At 47.9% G+C, this 17829-nt stretch overlaps 1 protein-coding gene across 6 annotated transcripts in view; it reads left to right on the top strand.

Moving 5' to 3' along the window:
• Positions 1-17829, top strand: part of HOMER3 (homer scaffold protein 3) — a 55608-nt gene that overhangs the window by 746 nt on the left and 37033 nt on the right. The window lies entirely within an intron of this gene.

Here is a 17829-nt window from a genome sequence, read left to right on the forward strand (position 1 = left end):
TTTGATACTGAAGAGCCACATTTTTGCCATGTTTGGGGTGGGTTGTGTATTTGGTTTGTAACAGCATGAATGAACAGATTGTTGGCGAAGGCTGGACAGTAATGGGATTGATTTAAACACGTCCTAAAGTTTAGAAGTCCCAGGAGGAGATTTTCTGAAATTCTCTACTACAAGGTTTTCATTTGGGGAGGGAGATATTCTGGGGTGGAGGAGGGCGAGACTGGGATACTGTGTGTTAGAAAAGGGAGAATTTTCTTTTCTTTTCGGGTTTGCTCTTTGGCTGGGGTGGCCTTTAAATCTATAATGCCACATGCTTCTTCCCTCTCCCCCTGCCCCTCTGCTTCTCTGGCACACTGGTGCACCGCAGCATGCAGATAGTTTGTTTTAAAAAACAGCTGGCCAGTCAACTCAAAACAATCACCCTTTGAGTTCTTCCTTGCTGAACATCAAACCTGAAACACTCCATCACACCCCATGCATCTGATGAGGTGGGCTATAGTCCATGGAAGCTTCTGCTAGAATAAATGTGTTAGTCACGAGAGTCTCTTCTTGTTTCCGTGGGCATCATAGGGCGTGCAACCCCTGGTCGGCAACTAGTTTCCTGGGTGCCACTGCTTTGGGAAAGGGGTGGAGCTTTGTGGGCCTGGCCTCTTTCTTCCCCGCCCCCTTTCCCACTATACATTCCTTAAAGTGAGCGGCTAGCCAGGCCCACTGGTATACCTGGCCCGTCTCTCTCCAAGCCTCTCCTGACATTGGATGTGAAACTTGGCAACCCCCTGGAACCCCCAGTTGGTGACTGCTCAAAATACTAGGACATGGTCTGTGTGTGGCTCTGTGTGTCTGCATGTCATGTCTGTGTGACTCAATAAAGCTGATGGGCAGTATGTTCAAGCAGTGGCACAAGGAAGTGTGTGTATTTAACTCTTTAATTTAATGGGGCGGGCAATGTGGTGTAGTGGCTAGAGTGTTGGACCGGGAGTCGGGAGATCCGGGTTCTAGTCTCCACTTGGCCATGGAGGCTGTGTGGTGTAGTGGCTAGAGAGTCACTGGGTGACTTTGGGCCAGTCACAGACTCTCAGCCCAGCCCACCTCCCAGGGTTATTGTTGTGAGGATAAAATGGAGAGGAGGAGGATTCTGTATGCCGTCTTGGGTTCTTTAAGGAGGAAAAAGGCGGGATATAAATGCGATAAATAAATATATGAAAGACAGAAAGACTAACAACAGGGTATTCAAAAAATATATTTTAGGCTTGAACGTTTCGGCTTCTGCCCCCATCAGTAACTGTGCTGTTAAATGGATATCAGGAGTGCCAGTCTGGAATGCCTGGAGAGGAAAGTTCCTGAAAAATATATACTGTAGGCTTTAAAAAGTATGTGAGATGGGGAGAAAGTGAAGATTCACTCATAATCCGAAGAGAGAGGCCGGCAGAAGGTTCTGGGCTGGTTGAGAGAAAATAGTTCCGAACTTTACACCGTGATTAATCAACTGGCTGATGTGGCTTTGAAAGGAGATGGGGCAGATTTGTGGGGGAGGAGAGGGCTATCAAGAGTAATTTGTTGTGATGGCTCTGTGGAGCTTCCAGTTTCAGTGGTGGTCTACCACTGAATACCAAATGCTGGCAAGGAGGGCGTTGCCTTTGAGCCCCACTTGGCGGCTTCCCAGAGGCATTTGATTGGACATGTGGCGAGTATGATGTGAACTGGATCAGGGGCGTCAAAGCTCCAAATGTGAAGGGATACTGTTTCTCTGACTATATTATCCTTGCCGATAACTCAACCTTCAGAGAGGCATTTCAGCCTTTTAGAATGGAGGGAAAACTGCACAAAAGCCAAGAAACTGCCAAGCAATTAGTGATTGGGGAAAGGGGCGGGGTTAGGGAAAGGGGCGTGGTCATCTGGGGAACCCTGGAGGACCGGATTGGGACTACAGGCGGGCCAGATATGGCCCATGTGCCTGAGGTTCTGCACCCCTGAGCTAGCTGGTCTGATTTAGAAGGCTGCTTCTTGTGTTTAACTTACGGAATTCACTGCCACAAGATACCACAGTCATAGGTATTGGAGCCAAATTCATGGATGATAGGTCTATCGGTGGCTGCTGGCTGTGCTTGCAGATGAGCACGTACATGCTCAGGGGCACTCTGCCCCTGAATACCAGCCTGATGGGGGCAGATGACAGGGGAAGGCAATCCCTTCCATGTCCTGCTCCTGAGTTTCCCAGGTGCGCCTGAGGAATGTAGCCTGCATTTAAAAGCTGAACGTGTGGTTTGCCACTGAAATCTGGTGGTGCGGCCTTGGCAAAAAGGGGCCACTTTTTAAAAATATCCACTTTCCCTCCCTGTCACCACTGTGTCAGTAAACCATGCTTTTAAAAGCAGGTTATTTTCCTTACTACCATGCTGCTGAATTTCAGCAGGCCCCGAGAGGCAATGCAGCCCCTGAACCTTCAAAGTTACCCACCCTTGGACTAGATGGACCGTTTGGTCTGATCCAGCCAGGCTCTCTTGCATTCCTATTATTTGTTTATTATTGACATTTATGTATCGCCTTGTTTACTGAAAAGCCCAAGGGGGTATCCAGCCATTTAAAACAATAAAACCTTAAAATAACTTTAAAAAAACCCCAAGAACATTCAAGGCAGTGTAATGTTAAAACAATGACACCATTTAAAAGGCTAAATTAAAAAGAGGCGTCTTTGCACTCTTTTTAAAAGCCAAGAGCGTGTATGGGGATCATAGTTCTTGTGGGAGTGTTTCCCATCGTTTGGGAGCGACATGGGGAAACATGCATGCTTGGGTGCTGGATGGAAGTGTCTAAAAATGCTACAAAGGCCCAAACCTAGTCAGTTGCCTTATGTAATGTCAGTCCATCATCCCTCCAGCTAACAGAGGATTGTCTACAGTCAACTGTAACTTGATGGGCAGCAATCTGGGGGTTTAAACAGGGAGGGGTCTTTCCTAGCCAGACCTGGAGATGGGACTTTCTACGTGGAAAGCATGTGCTGTCTCTTCCTCTAAAGAGACTTCCCCTCTCTTTCGCTGGTTTATGTCTCTTCCCCTATTTTTTTTTAAAGGTACAGCCCTCTTCTCATTCTCATGGATTTGTCATAAGATCTTTTTAACCAAAATCTATCCAGCAAGGCAGTCCTCAGTGGTGGGTTGGTTTCCCCTGTAGGGGGAGGGGTGGCAAATGCGGTTCAGTGCAAGCAAGTGTAAAGTGATGCACACTGGGGCAAAGAATGCCAACTTCAAGTATAATCTGATGGGATCTGAGCTAGCAGTGACCGACCAGGAAAGAGATCTTGGGGTTGTGGTGGGCAGCTCAGTGAAGATGTCGACCCAGTGTGCGGCCGCTGTAAAAAAGGCAAATTCCATGTTCGACATAATTAGGAAAGGAATTGAAAATAAAACTGCCAATATCATACTGCTACACATCTATGGTGCAACCACACTTGGAATAGTGTGTACAGTTCTGGTCACCACACCTAAAAAAAGATATTGTAGAACTCGAAAAAGTGCAGAAAAGGGCAGCTGAAATGATCAAGGGGCTGAAGTAACTCCCTTATAAGGGAAGGTTACAACAGCTGAGATTGTCTAGCCTGGAGAAAAGGCAGGTAAGGGGAGACATGATACAGGTGTGCAAAATTATGCGTGATGTGGAGAATGCAGATAGGGGGACATTTTTCTCCCTCTGTCCTAATACTAGAACCCAATGGGGTCATCCCATGAAACTGAACAGTGGGAGGTTCCGGACAGATCAAAGGAAGGACATCTTCACACAGTGCAGAGTTAAACTATGGAATTTGCTACCACAGGAAGTAGTGATGGCCACCAGTCTGGATGGCTTAAAAAGGGGATTAGACAAATTCCTGGAGGAGAAGGCTAGCAATGGCTACTAGTCTTGATGGCCATGTTCCAGTACCAGAGGCAATAAGCCTGTGTGCACCAGTTGCAGGGGAACATGGGCGGGAGGGTGCTGTTGCACTCATGCCCTGCTTGTGGGTCCCTGGTTGACAGCTGGTTGGCCCCTGTGTGAACAGAATGCTGGACTAGATGGACCCTGGGTCTGACCCAGCAGGGCTCTTCTGACGTTCTTACAGGCTGTAGAGGTCTGCACATAGGTCTCTCCAAACAGCACATAGGTCTCTCCTCCAACACTTTGCTGCTACCTGAGGCGACAGCTTCACTCTGCCTCATGGTAGGGCCCACCCTGAGAAGGTCCCAGGTTCGATCCCTGGCATCTCCAGGTAGGGCTGGAAAAACTCCTGCTGAAACTCTGTAGAGGCATTGGTACCAGTCAACATTGACAATACTGGGCTAGATGGACCCAGGGTCCGACTCCATATGAGGCAGCTTCCTATCTTCCTTTGCCAGCTTCTCCCAGGCCAACCATATTTTGGAGGGTGTGTGTGTGTGTACATTTCTGCTTTCAAGGGTGTTTCCCACATGAGTCCACATGAGCTGGAGGAAAAGAGAGAGAGCGAAGCAAGCAAACCATCACCTTGGAGGATTCAGCCAAGCTGACTCAGCACGGCACTGGGCCGGCTGCCAGCCCTTGGCCACGTTTCCCAGGCTCAGACATGCTGCTTCTTGTCAAGGAGGCAGCCTCGGAGTGAGAAAGCAGATGTTTGAGAGTTTCAAAATACGGAAGTGAGGCTTCCCCCACTGCCTGGGGGATTCATAGGGGGCCAGGACCCAGAGATAACTACCGGCCCAGCCCCAGCTAAAGCTGAAACTGAAGGCCCAGCCCTGGCAGATTCAAATACTCTACTCTGAGCAGAGCCTTTGGGCGATGTGTGTTAGCAGAATGCGAAGGCAATGGTGAACCTTGGCTTGCACATCCAGCAGCTGCAGGCGCAACATTTCCACCAGTGAAACATTGGTGTCTGGCCTGCAAGCAGGAGACAGAACGTTGGACAAAATTGCAGAGGGAAGGCTCTGGTTTCATCCCCCCAATGGCCCCTCCCTCCCACTGGACTCTGGGCCCAGGTGAAACATCCCAGGGGCTCTTATTGTCTTTGCCACGAAATGTTAAGAGCATGAGAAGAACCCTGCTGGATCAAGCCAAGGATCCATCTAGCCCTGCATCCAGCATTTGCCCTGTGGCCAACCAAATGCCCCAATGGGAAGCCTGAAACAGAAAAGAAAAAGAGTTCTCAGGTGCCTGAAAAAAATATATTCTGCTCAACGTGTCTTGGACATTTCCTTCCGCAGGGGCCGCTTGTCGTTCTTCAGATGTACTGGAAAAAATCCTTCCAACATTTCTTCTATCTTGAAGTGCTCAAAAGCCGACAAGCAGGACATGAGCACAACAGCACCCTCCCACCCATGTTCCCCAGCAAGTGGTAGTAGTAATTCAGCCGTTTCTCACTCTGTTTGGGAAGATGGCCTTTTCTTGGGTTTTCTCACCTGAACGCCAGCTGAGAATCTCTGGCATGGCTCTGGAGGGAGCATTGTTTTCAGTGGAGGCGGGTGGGTCTGATGTTAGTGGGGTGGTGAATCCACTCCAGGTTTCAGTCAGAACTCTAAAGGAACTACCCAAGGTGTGAAGCACCTTGGATAGCTCCTTTAGGGTTCTGACTGAAACCTGGAGTGGATTCACTGCCCGAGTGACATCAGAGCCACCAGCCTCCATTGATTGTTTTGAAGAACATATTTTGGTATGATTTCAACTTTCTCAATTCTGCCTCACCTAGATGACCCAAGAGTGTCCCTTCCAACTCTGGTTTTCCTTTTAAGGCAGCTGGGGAAACACAGCCTTGCAATGCAATCTGTAGGAGGCGTGTGTTGAAAGGTGCTAATCAAATCCAGTGTGAACTGGATCCTGTAGAACATAGAGGTGGAAGGGTCCGTCAAGGCCATCTAGACCAACCCCCTGCTGTGGACATGAATCCACAGCATCCCTGACAGATGGCTGTCCAGTCTTTGCTTGAATACCTCCAGGGACGGAGAGCCCACCTAGGGCTCTCCCTAGGCAATTGGTTCCATCATCCATCTGCTCTAACCATTAGGAAGTTCTTCCTGATGTTCAGCTGAAATCTGTCATCCTGTAACTTCAACCCATTATTTTGTATTATGTATGATAGAAAACAGGTTGCAGACCTCTTCAGTGTGACAACCCTTTAGGGACTTGGAAAGTGCTATCATATCCCCCCTCCCCCCTCAGTCTTTTCAAGGAAAAACAGAGCCAGTTCCTTCCATCTTTCCACATAGGACTTAGTTTCTAGTCCCCTGATCATTTTTGTTACCCTTCTCTGAACTTGTTCCTATTTATCTGAATCCTTCTTAAAGTATGGTGTCCAGAATTGGACACAGTATTGGAGATGAGGTCTGACCAGTGTAGAGTGGAGTGGAACTATCACTTTCTGTGATTTAGAAACTGTACTTCTATTGATACAGCCTACAATTGCATGTGCCTTTTTTGCAGCCACATCACGCAGCTGGCTCATATTCAGCTTGTGATTGACTACAACACCAAGATCCTTGTCACACATATTATTGCTAAGCCAGGTATCCCCCATCTTAGACCTGTGCATTTGATTTCTTTTTCCTAAATGAAAAACTTCGTGCTTGTCTCCAGGGCCGGCCCTGCCATTAGGCAAAGCGAGGCGCTCGCAGTGAGGTGAACAATGCAGCCTGTCCTACACACCCTGAGCTAGCGTGCTATCAGCATTGAAGAAATGTTCAACTACCAGTCCATTCGGCTTTTGTATATGGAGTGGGAGGGGGCACCTCAGGCAGCAAAATGTCTTTGGCTGTCCTCACTTGTCTCTGTTAAATTTCGTTCTGTTCATTTCTGCCCAGTTTTCTAAGCTATCAAGTGCAGCCTTCTGCAGCCCAACAGCCCTCCAAATGACTCCCCAGAGAGGGCAGCAGGGCAGCAGATGCAAACTCCATTTCAGTCCCGCAGTCATGATGATGCCATGATTTTTAAGTGAGGCTAAAATACAAAACTGCACAGGCGCAGAGCATTTTTTAAAATTGGGGTTGGCAAACAGTTTTGTTATTGTAACATATCAGGAATGCAGAAGGATTGAAAAGCATGGAACTGCAGTTTGAGCAGGGGGCAGGGGAGAGAAATATTAGTTGTGTGCTTCACAACAGAAGGAATACACATGGCCATCTAAAGTCACCCCCCCCCCCATTTTACCATGAAGTCCAAGGTCTAAAATTACCTGGCCGCATCCCTGCTTCTGAGGTATTAGCTATCCCACCCAGTTTTGTATCACTTGCAAATTTGATAAGCATCCCCCTCACCTCTTCCTCCAAGTCATTAAATAAAATGTTGCAGAGTATATGGCCCAGGCCCAAGCCCTGAAGCACCCGTCTCAATACTTCCAGTTTGATGAGAAACCATTGAAACCATTGACGAGTGCTCTTAGTGTAGTTCTCCAGCCAGCTGTGGATCCACCTTGATGGCCTTTAAAGGGAGTGGGGACTGGGAGAAGTCTCTGTATGGCTCTTGGCCATGAGAGCTTAAATTGCATCCGCAATTAAACAGAAGCAGTTTATCTCTGAAAAACCAGTTGCTGGGGGATACACAAGGCACGGCTGTCTCCTTTGTGCCCTGCTCACGGGCTTCTGGCTGGCTAACAGGATGTTGGACTAGATCAGGGGTGGGCCATATGTGCCCCTTCTGCTTTTTTTTTTTTGTTTTTTGCAGCCAGTCACAACCCTCACCACCGAAACTGCTGCCCAAATTTGGTGGGGTGGCAGTGGGAGCAGCAGCGAGGAGAAATGCGCTGCTTTTAAAAGCCGAAAGTGCAGTTTGCCACTCCATTTTGGTGGTGTGGCAGTGGCAAAAAAGGTCCATTTAAAAAAATTGCCACTTCTCCTCCCTACTCCCGCTATGTTGGAAAACCACACTTTTGGCTTTTTAAAAAGCAGCCTATTTTTCCTCACTGCCATGTTGCCGAACTTTGGCGGAGGGTGGTGGCAGGGCAGGAGGGGGTCTGAGTGGGGCAATGCAGACCCCCCCCCAACCTTGGAACATACCCACCCCTGGACCACATAGACCTCTTGATCTGATCTAGCAGGGTTCTCCTGCATCCCTGTAATTTCTTTATTTTTGTCATTTATATATCGCCTTATTTTCCCAAAAGCCATCCAGGCCATTTAAAACAATACAAACTTAAAACAATGAATAAACCAAGAAAGAACATTAGAAACATTAAAAGAACTACATTATTTAAAAAGGCGAAATTAAAAAGATGCATCTTCAAACCATTTCTAAATGCCAAAAGAGAGGAGGCCAATCCTAGTTCCTGGGGGAGCAACGCAAGAGGAAGCCCTTTCACTCTGAGGGGCCATGGTGCTCTCAAAAGGGCCTCTCCTGCAGATCTTAATACCTGGTTCATAGCCAGATAGGCAATCCCTTAGATAGCCAGGTCCAAAGTTGTTTAGGGCTTTAAAGGTTAAGACATGTTGAATTGATCCCGGAAAGCAATTGGCAACCGGTGCAAACCTTTCAAGACAGGTATGGATACTGTGCACTGTTTAGCAGCCTAGCAACTGCATTTTACACCAGTTGGAGCGTGTTGCACACTGCCATACCTATAAGTAAATTTCTTTGAATATCTCAACTGTTGGCTGATACTCTTGCTTTGCACACTTCCCCCAGCAGCATCTGCTGCTGACCAGCGTCAGCAACAGGATACTGGGCTTATCTGAATGACAGGACCAAGCTGACAAAGCTGCTCTGATACCATTCTCTATAGATAGCGATTCTGTGCAGCGCTTTGGCATTTCGGCCAGGTCGAGACACCGTAAGCCTCTCCGGTGGCCCGGAAGCAGCAGCTGTGGCATCTGCAGACAGGCCTTTTGCCAAGGCTGGGATAAAATTTAGCTGTGCACTCGCTCAGCAGAGAGGGAGGGGAGGGCAGAGCAGGCACAGAAGACGTGAGCAGCAATTCAATAAACCAAACACACAGCCCACAGGACCCAAAGCGAAGTCGGCGGGGCGGGGGGAAGCAATGAGGAAAGAAAGAAAAGAGGGGTTGAATGGAGAAGGACAAGTGTGAGATCTATTTTAATCCACTGGTTCTACACACAACATGTTATCTATCTTTCTTAGCCCTCCACCCCACCCCATGCCACCCCAGCAAAGCAACCCATTGGATGGGTGAGATGGTCAATTGTAACCAATCAGAACATCCTTTCTCCCCTCACACCCCCTTTAGACTTGGCAGGGGGGCAGATTTGGAAAGGGAAGGGGGGAACTATTTTAATAAGTGATGTCTCTGTTGCCAGGGATGCTGCAGGGAGATATGGGAAGGTTGGGTTTGCAGGGCAGGGGGGAAGAAAGAGAGAGACTGGAAATGAGAGGCCAGAATTCCCCAATGGATCCCCTTCCAGCACTGGTGGAGGAGAGCAGATCAGAACAAGGCGAATGGAAAAACAGGCTTCCACTCCTCAAAAGGGATTTATGAGGGTGGTACTTCTAAAAGACAAAAGAAGATGAGATAGGGCTTCACAGCAGACACGGTTAATTTACAGAACTCACCGCTGCAAGATGAAGGATGGCTGCGAGCAATAATGCCAGTGCCAAGGGTAGGCATGGTTGGGCACTTGCCAAGGGCCCGCACCCCAGCAGGGGCCCACTGACAAGAGCCCCCTAAATTTGCTCCTCGTCTTCCGCACTGCAGCCTGCTTGTTCACCTGCCTCTCGCTCTGGCCCAGACAACGGTGGTGGTGAGAAGGAGGAGCGGGAGATGCCATGGCCTCCTGGCTCCCTGGCTCCCTGGCTCCCTGCCCATCAAGCAAGCAAGTGGGAACAATGATGAGGAAGAGGGTGAGGAGCAAAAGCAGATGGTCACCATGGTGGTGAGAAAGGAGTCCCACTGAGGGAGGGGCTCATTGAGAGGATCTCTCCCAAGCACCTTCAAAAACCTGGAGCTGGCACTGACTAGCTCAGATGGGTTTAAAGCGGGATTAGATTTCATGGAGGAAGAGCAATCTATTGATGGCTATTAGCCATGGCAGCTAAAAACCTTCATGTTCTGCCTGGGACAGTATACCACTAAGTACTGGCTGGTGCGCGGGGGAAACAATAGGGCAAGCTGATGGTATTGCTTCTATTTCTTGACTGATGTGTGACTTGTTCTTTACCTCTGTCGGCCCGCACTCCTTCTCTACCTCGCAAGGTCGTTGTGCAGACCAAACCTGAGAGCAGAGACATGTACGCTACCCTGAGTTCCTTGGATGAATCAGTTCTCAACCCTTTGCTTCCAGGGCTGCTAAGCCCAGTATTATTTTCCCCTTTCCTTAATGTGGGGTGTGTTGGTTGCTAGACAAGCAAATAGGTCTTAGATGAGGAAAGGGATCGGTGGAGCAATTGCTGAGGTCACAAGGGAAGAAGCGGGAGAGGCAAAAGTGATGGGGAGAGAGAGGTGAGGTATGAATGTGAGGAAATACAGTTGCACATCAAGGTTTTGTTGAGCTTAGAGAAGATGGCCAGACATTGACAGTTCAGCAGGGATGGGTTTTGAGGACTGGTTTGAAGGCAGAATTAATGTGCTTCCTATGCACTGCTTGTACATATCTCTTTCATGTTCCTTTTTTACTTGTTCTTTACCTCTGCTTTAAAGTTAGGCACTGGAAAAGCCAAGGGAAACGAGGACAGGGGAACTTTGCCCGTGGAGTAGCCATGTGGTGGCTTTCTGTACAAATGCCCATTTCTTTCCACGTGGCCTTGCCACATCTCTCTCTGTCTTGCATGCACACAAAATGCTCTGGCAGTCAGGCGTTGTCAGCGTCAACTGATGTGTGTATGACATTTAAGCCTCTGCGTTCAAAAACGGGGAGACGGGAGGGAAGGAGAGATCCTTGGTCTGACCTGAGAGCATCCAGAGGCTATTTTCAAATGGCTTGAAAGTTACCGTGGCAAAGGCAGGCCCAGAAAATCAGCGTGTGGATGGACAGCTGCTGAATCTTTCCACCAGGAGCAGGAATTGCCACTACATTCCCTTTCCCCCTGATTCTGTTGATTTCCTTCCCCTTGTTTTATGTTTTCTTTAAACAAATTCTCTGTCTCCTTGTTCCAGCTCCAGTTTTCTCTGTCTCAGTCAAGACTGGCTAACCTTGTAATGTAAGTTCATAAGAATTGCCTTACTGCAGGGGTGGGCAGTGTATGACTGTCCAGATGGTTTGGCCTACAACTCCCATCAGCTCCAGCCAGCATAGCCAGTGGTGAAGGATGATGGGAGCTATCAGCCCAAACATCTGGAGAGCCACAAGTTACCTACCTCTGCATTCCTGGATCAGTGATCATAATCACCTGTTTCCAACAATGCATAGCACTATAGAAAAACAAGAACACAGATCCCTGCCCCCAAGATCATACAATCTAAAATTTGGCACAACAGGAAATAAAGAGAGGGAGGAGAGGGTAAATGGGGGAAGAATATGCATTCAGTTCAGTTGCAGGCTTAGTTCCGGTACAGAGTGAGAAGTAAGGAGAGCCAGTCTGGAGTAGTGGTTAGAGTGCTGGACTGGGACTTGAGATCCGGGTTCTAGTCAAGAAGCTCATTGGGTGACTTTGGACTGGTCACTGAACTCCCAGCCTAACCTACCTCACAGGGTTGTTGTGAGGATAAAATGGAGAGGAGGGGGACCGTGTGAGCCGCCTTGGGTTCTTTGCAAGAGGGAAAACGGTGGGATATGAATGTAATAATAAGGGGTTGTGCCAAAGGTTGGTCTCTTTCTCTCTCTCTCTCTCTCTCACACACACACACACACACACATGCACACTGGAAGGGAGGGAGAGAGAGAGAGAGATGTAGTGTCATTGAGCATAAAGTATGATGACTGATTTAAATTTAGACCGAAAGCCTATCTAGCCTAGCATCCTGTTACCAACGGGTCAGCTAGAAAGGCCTCTGGAATGCTCCCAGTCAGGTCCTGATGGAGACAGTCTTCTATTTGTTTGTCCCCATTAACTGCTTATTCAGGGGTGGATTTTCTATGGATGCAGGGTGGTCCCTTTCAGCTTTTCGGTGGGGGCTCCCTGGTTGTCAACCACCCTCCCCGGAGAAGCTCGCTAGGCACCTAGGCTGGCGTGTTTTCGGCACAGGATGAAAATATTTTTAATTTCCCCAGGCTTTTCAATCTAAAATTTTCTTCAAAATAATTTTTTTTCTTCAAAATAAAAGGGTGCAATGGCATGTTTAGATAGGAAAAAAAAAGTCCTCCAGCACCCACCATTGCACCCTTGGTGCGTCTTCTTAGATATTTTGTACTAATGTTAAGTACTGCTGCTCCTGTTTACTTTGGTTTTTAGGCTGTTGCTGGTTTTTACTTTTGTTTTAGGCACCTAAAAAAGGAAATTGTAGAGTTGGAAATTTGGATGGCTTTAAAAGGGGAGTGGGCAAATTCCTGGAGGCGAAGGCCATCAATGGCTACTGGTTAAGATGGCTATATGCTACCTACACTATAAGAGGCAGTATACCACTTGGTGGGGAACAGGGGCAGGAGGGTGCTGTTGCCCTTGTGTCCTGTTGCCCTCGTGGGGTGGAGAAAGTGGACAGGGAGACATTTTTCTCCCTCTCTCAAAATACTAGAACCCAACGGGGTCATCCCATGAAGCTGACCGGTGGGAGATTCAGGACAGATCAAAGGAAGGAGTTCTTCACACAGCGCAGAGTTAAACTGTGGAATTTGCTACCACAAGATGTAGTGATGGCCACCAACTTGGATGGCTTTCAGAGGGGATTAGATAGATGCATTCTTGGAGGAGAAGGCTATCAAAGTCTACTAGTCCTGGTGTCTCTATGTTCCCTCCAGGATCAGAGGCAGTGTGCCTTTGTATTCCAGTTGCTGGGGAACATGGGCGGGAGGGTGCTGTTTCACTCATGTCCTGCTTGTGGGTTTCCTGTGGGCAGCTGGTTGGCCACTGTGTGAACACAATGCTGGACAGGATGGGCCCTCTTCTGACATTCTTATGATGATGAAAGCCAGCCACATGGGGGATGCAACGCCTTTCCTCAATGAAGAAGTAGAACCGACATCGGTAATGCAGCTATGTAATTTTGGACGTAATGGTTCTGTGGCAGCCCCTTTGAAGGCTAGGTATATCACTTCACAGGTGAAGCATGCATTTTACTTGGGAATCAGCAGCATTTTGTGGCCGAAAAAGGGAATCCATTTTCAAAGTAAAAAGAACAAAATGAACACCTGTCACCTGGTCAGCGACCCCCAGATTATAAAATGATTTTATAATCGTTTTTTTAAAATAAAAAAGACAGCTGTGGTGAGCAGCAGCATCCTTGCCATGTGCAGCCCAGGGCAGGCGCTGGGCCTGTTTCCCACTCCCTGCATCACTCTCTGGGGGTCATTTTGCTTGCCCCTGGGCTGCGGGCCCCTGGATATTGGCCCTGCTAGGCAGCCCTAGCAGGACCACTGAGCAATCAATGTAAGGATGTTGGAACTGCCTTGCTGGAGGAGATCAGTCTAGTCAAGTGTTCCCATCTCCAGTATTGGCCAACCAGTCAGGAAATACACAAGCAGGGCATGACAGAGAGTGCCATCCCCTGTCCTTTGGAGGGCCCTCCAAAAACCTGGCACAGGCACTTTGATGCAAGACAACTTGCTTTTTTCCTCTTCCCTCCCCGTCCTTTTTTCCTTGTGGCTTTTTAAATTGTAAGTCTGTGGACAGGGAGCGTCCTGTTTTACCAATTATATGGATGCCACTCCAGGAGCCTTTTCCTGGCTGACAAGCAGGATAAAAATATCTTCAATAAATAAATAAAGCCAGACAGTGAAGACAAAGACGTGATGCTCTTAGCAAAGTAGATGGAACTTAAGTCTGTTCCAGCAGGACTCTTCGACTTATGTTCTTAATTTTGTTTGTTTGTTTGTTTGTTTGCAACATTTAGATAGTGCCCAATAATGAGAGCTCTCTGGGCAGTTTGTGGTAAGTGTTTAAAGCTGTAAAATCAAATAAAAACACAAATGTCATAAGAGTATAAGAAGAGCCCTAATGGATCAGACCCAGAGTCCATCTAGTCCAGCACACAGTGGCCAACCAGCTGCCCACGAGAAACCCACAAGCAGGACATGAGTGAAACAGCACCCTCCCGCCCATGTTCCCCAGCAACTGGAGTACAAAGGCACACTGCCTCTGATCCTGGAGGGAACATAGAGACATCAGGACTAGTAGACTTTGATAGCCTTCTCCAAGAATGCATCTATCTAATCCCCTCTGAAAGCCATCCAAGTTGGTGGCCATCACTACATCTTCTGGAAGTGAATTCCACAGTTTAAGTCTGTGCTGTGTGAAGAAGTCCTTCCTTTGATCTGTCCTGAATCTCCCACCAGTCAGCTTCATGGGATGACCCCATTGGGTTCCAGTATTTTGAGAGAGGGAGAAAAATGTCTCCCTGTCCACATTCTCCACACCACGCTTAATTTTGTACACCTCTCTCATGTCTCCCCTGACCCTCCTTTTTTCCAAGCTAAACGGTCTCAGCTGTTGTAACCTTCCCTCCTAGGGGAGTTGCTCCAGCCCCTGGATCATTTCATGTGGGCTTTTCTGCACTTTTTCTGACAATCAAGAATCGTGTTTTTTCCCCTTCCCATTTCCGCCCCCTTTGTTGTCTTGCCATTTTCAGACCATTTCCTTCCTCCTTCTGTTCCTTTCCTCTTCTCCTCGCCTCCCTCCACTTTTGTTTCTGATTGCTCCGCTCCCGACACCCAGTTTTTCCTCCTTGCTCAGCGAGCAATCAACATGCAATCGTGGTCTGAGTTGTAAGACGCCTCAGAGAGCTTTGAGAAAGGGAGATTCCCATCTCCCATGACCAGCCCTTTGTCTCTGTGCCGGTGGCTGGGAGTTTTTAAAGTGACTCTTAAGCCTGCTCAAGCAGACCGTGAAGTTCTCCCGTTGCCTGTGGGCAACTGCAGGCTGCTGGCATGAACGCCACAGTGCACAAGGATGTCCGAAGCTAAGCCCATGAGACTCGATGTTGCAATCCCAGCAGCTGCTTTGAGAAACCCACATCCTCTGTGAGCCTCTCTCTGTAATACAGGGATGGAGAATACCAAGCTCCACCAGAGTCTTCACCTTTCTGGTAGGGATTAGAACAACCAGCCCCAAACCCATGCCTTCCAGATGTCTTGGACTACAATTCCCAGCATTCCAGAGAGTTATAGTCCTGCGACTACAATCCTATGTAGTCCTCTAGTCCTATGACTAGAGATCTTCAGCTATGTGGTGGTATAGAAATGTAAATAATAATAATAATAATAATAATAATAATAATAATAATCAGTAGCAGCAGCAGCAGCAGCAGCAGCAGCAGCTGGAGGGCACCAAGTTAGAAGGCTGGATTAAAACCTTTTCCTTCTCCCCTACCTACCTTGTCCAATTCTGTTCCTTTATTAATTTGTAATTTTGCTTGGTGGGCCACTCCTGATTAATATCTTTAATATCTTTAGCAGTATCCACTTCTCCTTAATTTCAGGTTATCTACAAGATTTTCTCTACAAGATTTAATTCTAGCATCGGGGGGCACTACTTGTCACAGCTTTAACTCAATTTGCATCTCCACCAGCAGAACCAACATGTATTGGATAAATAGGGTTTGCGTTTGTGAATCGCAGAAAAATGAGAAGAAAAGAGGACGCCGATTTACATAAAATTTGCACGTTTATACATGTAAATTTAGAAATAATAATTATCCTTTAAATAGAAATGCGGTACATCTTGCCATAGTGTGGAAAGTGGCGACGACATGACCTGTGTGCCTTGCTCAGATGCTGGTGATGGGCCACCTTCAAGGCCCTTCTGATGGTTTTTTAAATTTTTATACCAGACCTGGACCAGGCAGCCTTTCAAATAGAGAACGGTCCTCCATAAAAGGGGACACACGGCCACCCTAAAAAGAAAGCCAACAACCTTGATGTGGTTGTATGCACAGTTAAGAACATTAGAAGAGCCCTGCTGGATCAGACCAAGGGTCCATCCAGTCCAGCATTCTGTTCGCACAGTGGCCAACCAGCTGCCCATGGGAAACCCGCAAGCAGGACAGGAGTGAAACAGCACCCTCCCGCCCATGTTCCCCAGCAACTGGTGTACATAGGCTCAGTGCCTCTGATACTGGAGGTAGCCCATAGCTCCCCAGGACTAGTAGTCATTGATAGCCTTCTCCTCCAGGAATTTGTCCAACCCCCTTTTAAAGCCATCCAAATTGGTGACCATCACTACATCTTGTAAAAGTGAATTCCCTCTCCATTTTCTCCACACCAAGACAGCTTTGTTTTGAGATTTTCTGTTGAGTTCTGGGTTTTACTCAACCTTCGATAACTCCTTTAAAGTTCTGACTGGTTCTGACTGAAACCTGGAGCGGATTCACCGCCCCACTGACATCGGAGTGACCAGCCTCCACTGGTTTTACTCATGCGCTCCTGAGCATTGCTAAAGCACTGGAAAAGAATCTCCAGAAGGCTCGACAGAGGGAGGTGAGAGGCTGAACCAGGGCCATTCTACCAGTGCTGCTGGAAGACGCTTTTTTTCCTCTTCCCTCCAGGATCCTTTTTCCTTGTGTGTTGTGTCTTTTTAGGTTGTCTGCAAGCAGGGCCGGTCTTGGTTTATGGATGATATGTAAGCAGCTTGGGGAGCCTTTTTGGCTGAAGACTGGGGTAATAATACTTTAAATAAATAAGTCAAGTGCCTGGCTGTAATCATATGTATGATCACATCAAAGATTGCTCTGGGAGAGGGGTGTTTTACCACGTTCCTGTAGCGGACTGGAAAAGAGGCACACAAGCTGAACGCTGCAGTAAACTCCACACGTGGCACTCTCTACACAAAATTTGAAAAATGAAACAACAACCAGGAATCAGTGGAAGATTCCTAACACTTCGTTTCCACTTTGGCCAGATAATTTGAAACTCCCGAAATCTGAGGAGGGTTTTGGAGCAGCCTGGCTTCTGCAGCTTTGCCTCCCACATAGGGTTGCCAACTGACTAGCCGAAGAATGGCTGGGCCTGCTCCTGGGCCTGTTACAATCAGCTTGATCCTTCAGAAACCAGCATGCAAAGGCCAGTCCTGGCAAGACATAAGCATGACCCTCTGCAGCTCCAACCAAAAAACGGGCAGCCAGTGAACTGGGCAGCACTGGTGGCTGGGATGTCTATGTGTAATGTAGGTTGCAACGTGGGGGTCACATTGTGGGTGAAGTAGCCCACCCCACCCAATGACTGCCCTTAAAATCCTGCATGTTTTCACCCTTGGCTAGCACAGAGATGGAGCTAGGCAGTTTTAAACCATGGTCTTACAGGGTCCCCCATAGACAGCCAACAAAGTCACAAAGCACACAACTAACATTTCTCTTCTCCCTGCATTCCATGTGTGAGAGTTTGATGCCTACGGGGGCAAGGAAGAAGGTCAGGCCTAGAGGCCGGGAGTTTTTTGTTTGGAAGGGATATCCATGATAGAGCTGTGCCCAAATGGCCTCTCAAATTCTCCAGCCTCTTTGCGGGCAGAGAAACTGGGAGGACAATTTCACTGAATCTCCCCTGAGGGGAAGAGTAATTCTCCCAACAGCTTCTCACAGACAGGGCTCACTATCGGCAGGGGTTGTAGCACAGCTTTTCTCCTCAGGGTTTTTGGTTTCTTGCACTGCTGCTGTAGGTGGCAACAGCATCAACTGTGTTGAGGCTTCCACTTTTTTGAGCCAGGATTTTGAATTTCTTTTGGTGGTATGTTTGAGCTTACCTAATCACTGCATGATGGCCGAGGGCACTGGGTGTGTTTTCTCTCTCTATTACACATCTTTCCATTGCTCTGCAGCCTCCCAAACCAAAAGCCCTTTTGCAGCTTTGGTTTTTTTTTAATGCC

Source organism: Heloderma suspectum, chromosome Z (genome assembly GCF_057233095.1).
Source record: "Heloderma suspectum isolate Gila_16-S chromosome Z, 16-S_ref, whole genome shotgun sequence".
Taxonomy (NCBI): domain Eukaryota; kingdom Metazoa; phylum Chordata; class Lepidosauria; order Squamata; family Helodermatidae; genus Heloderma; species Heloderma suspectum.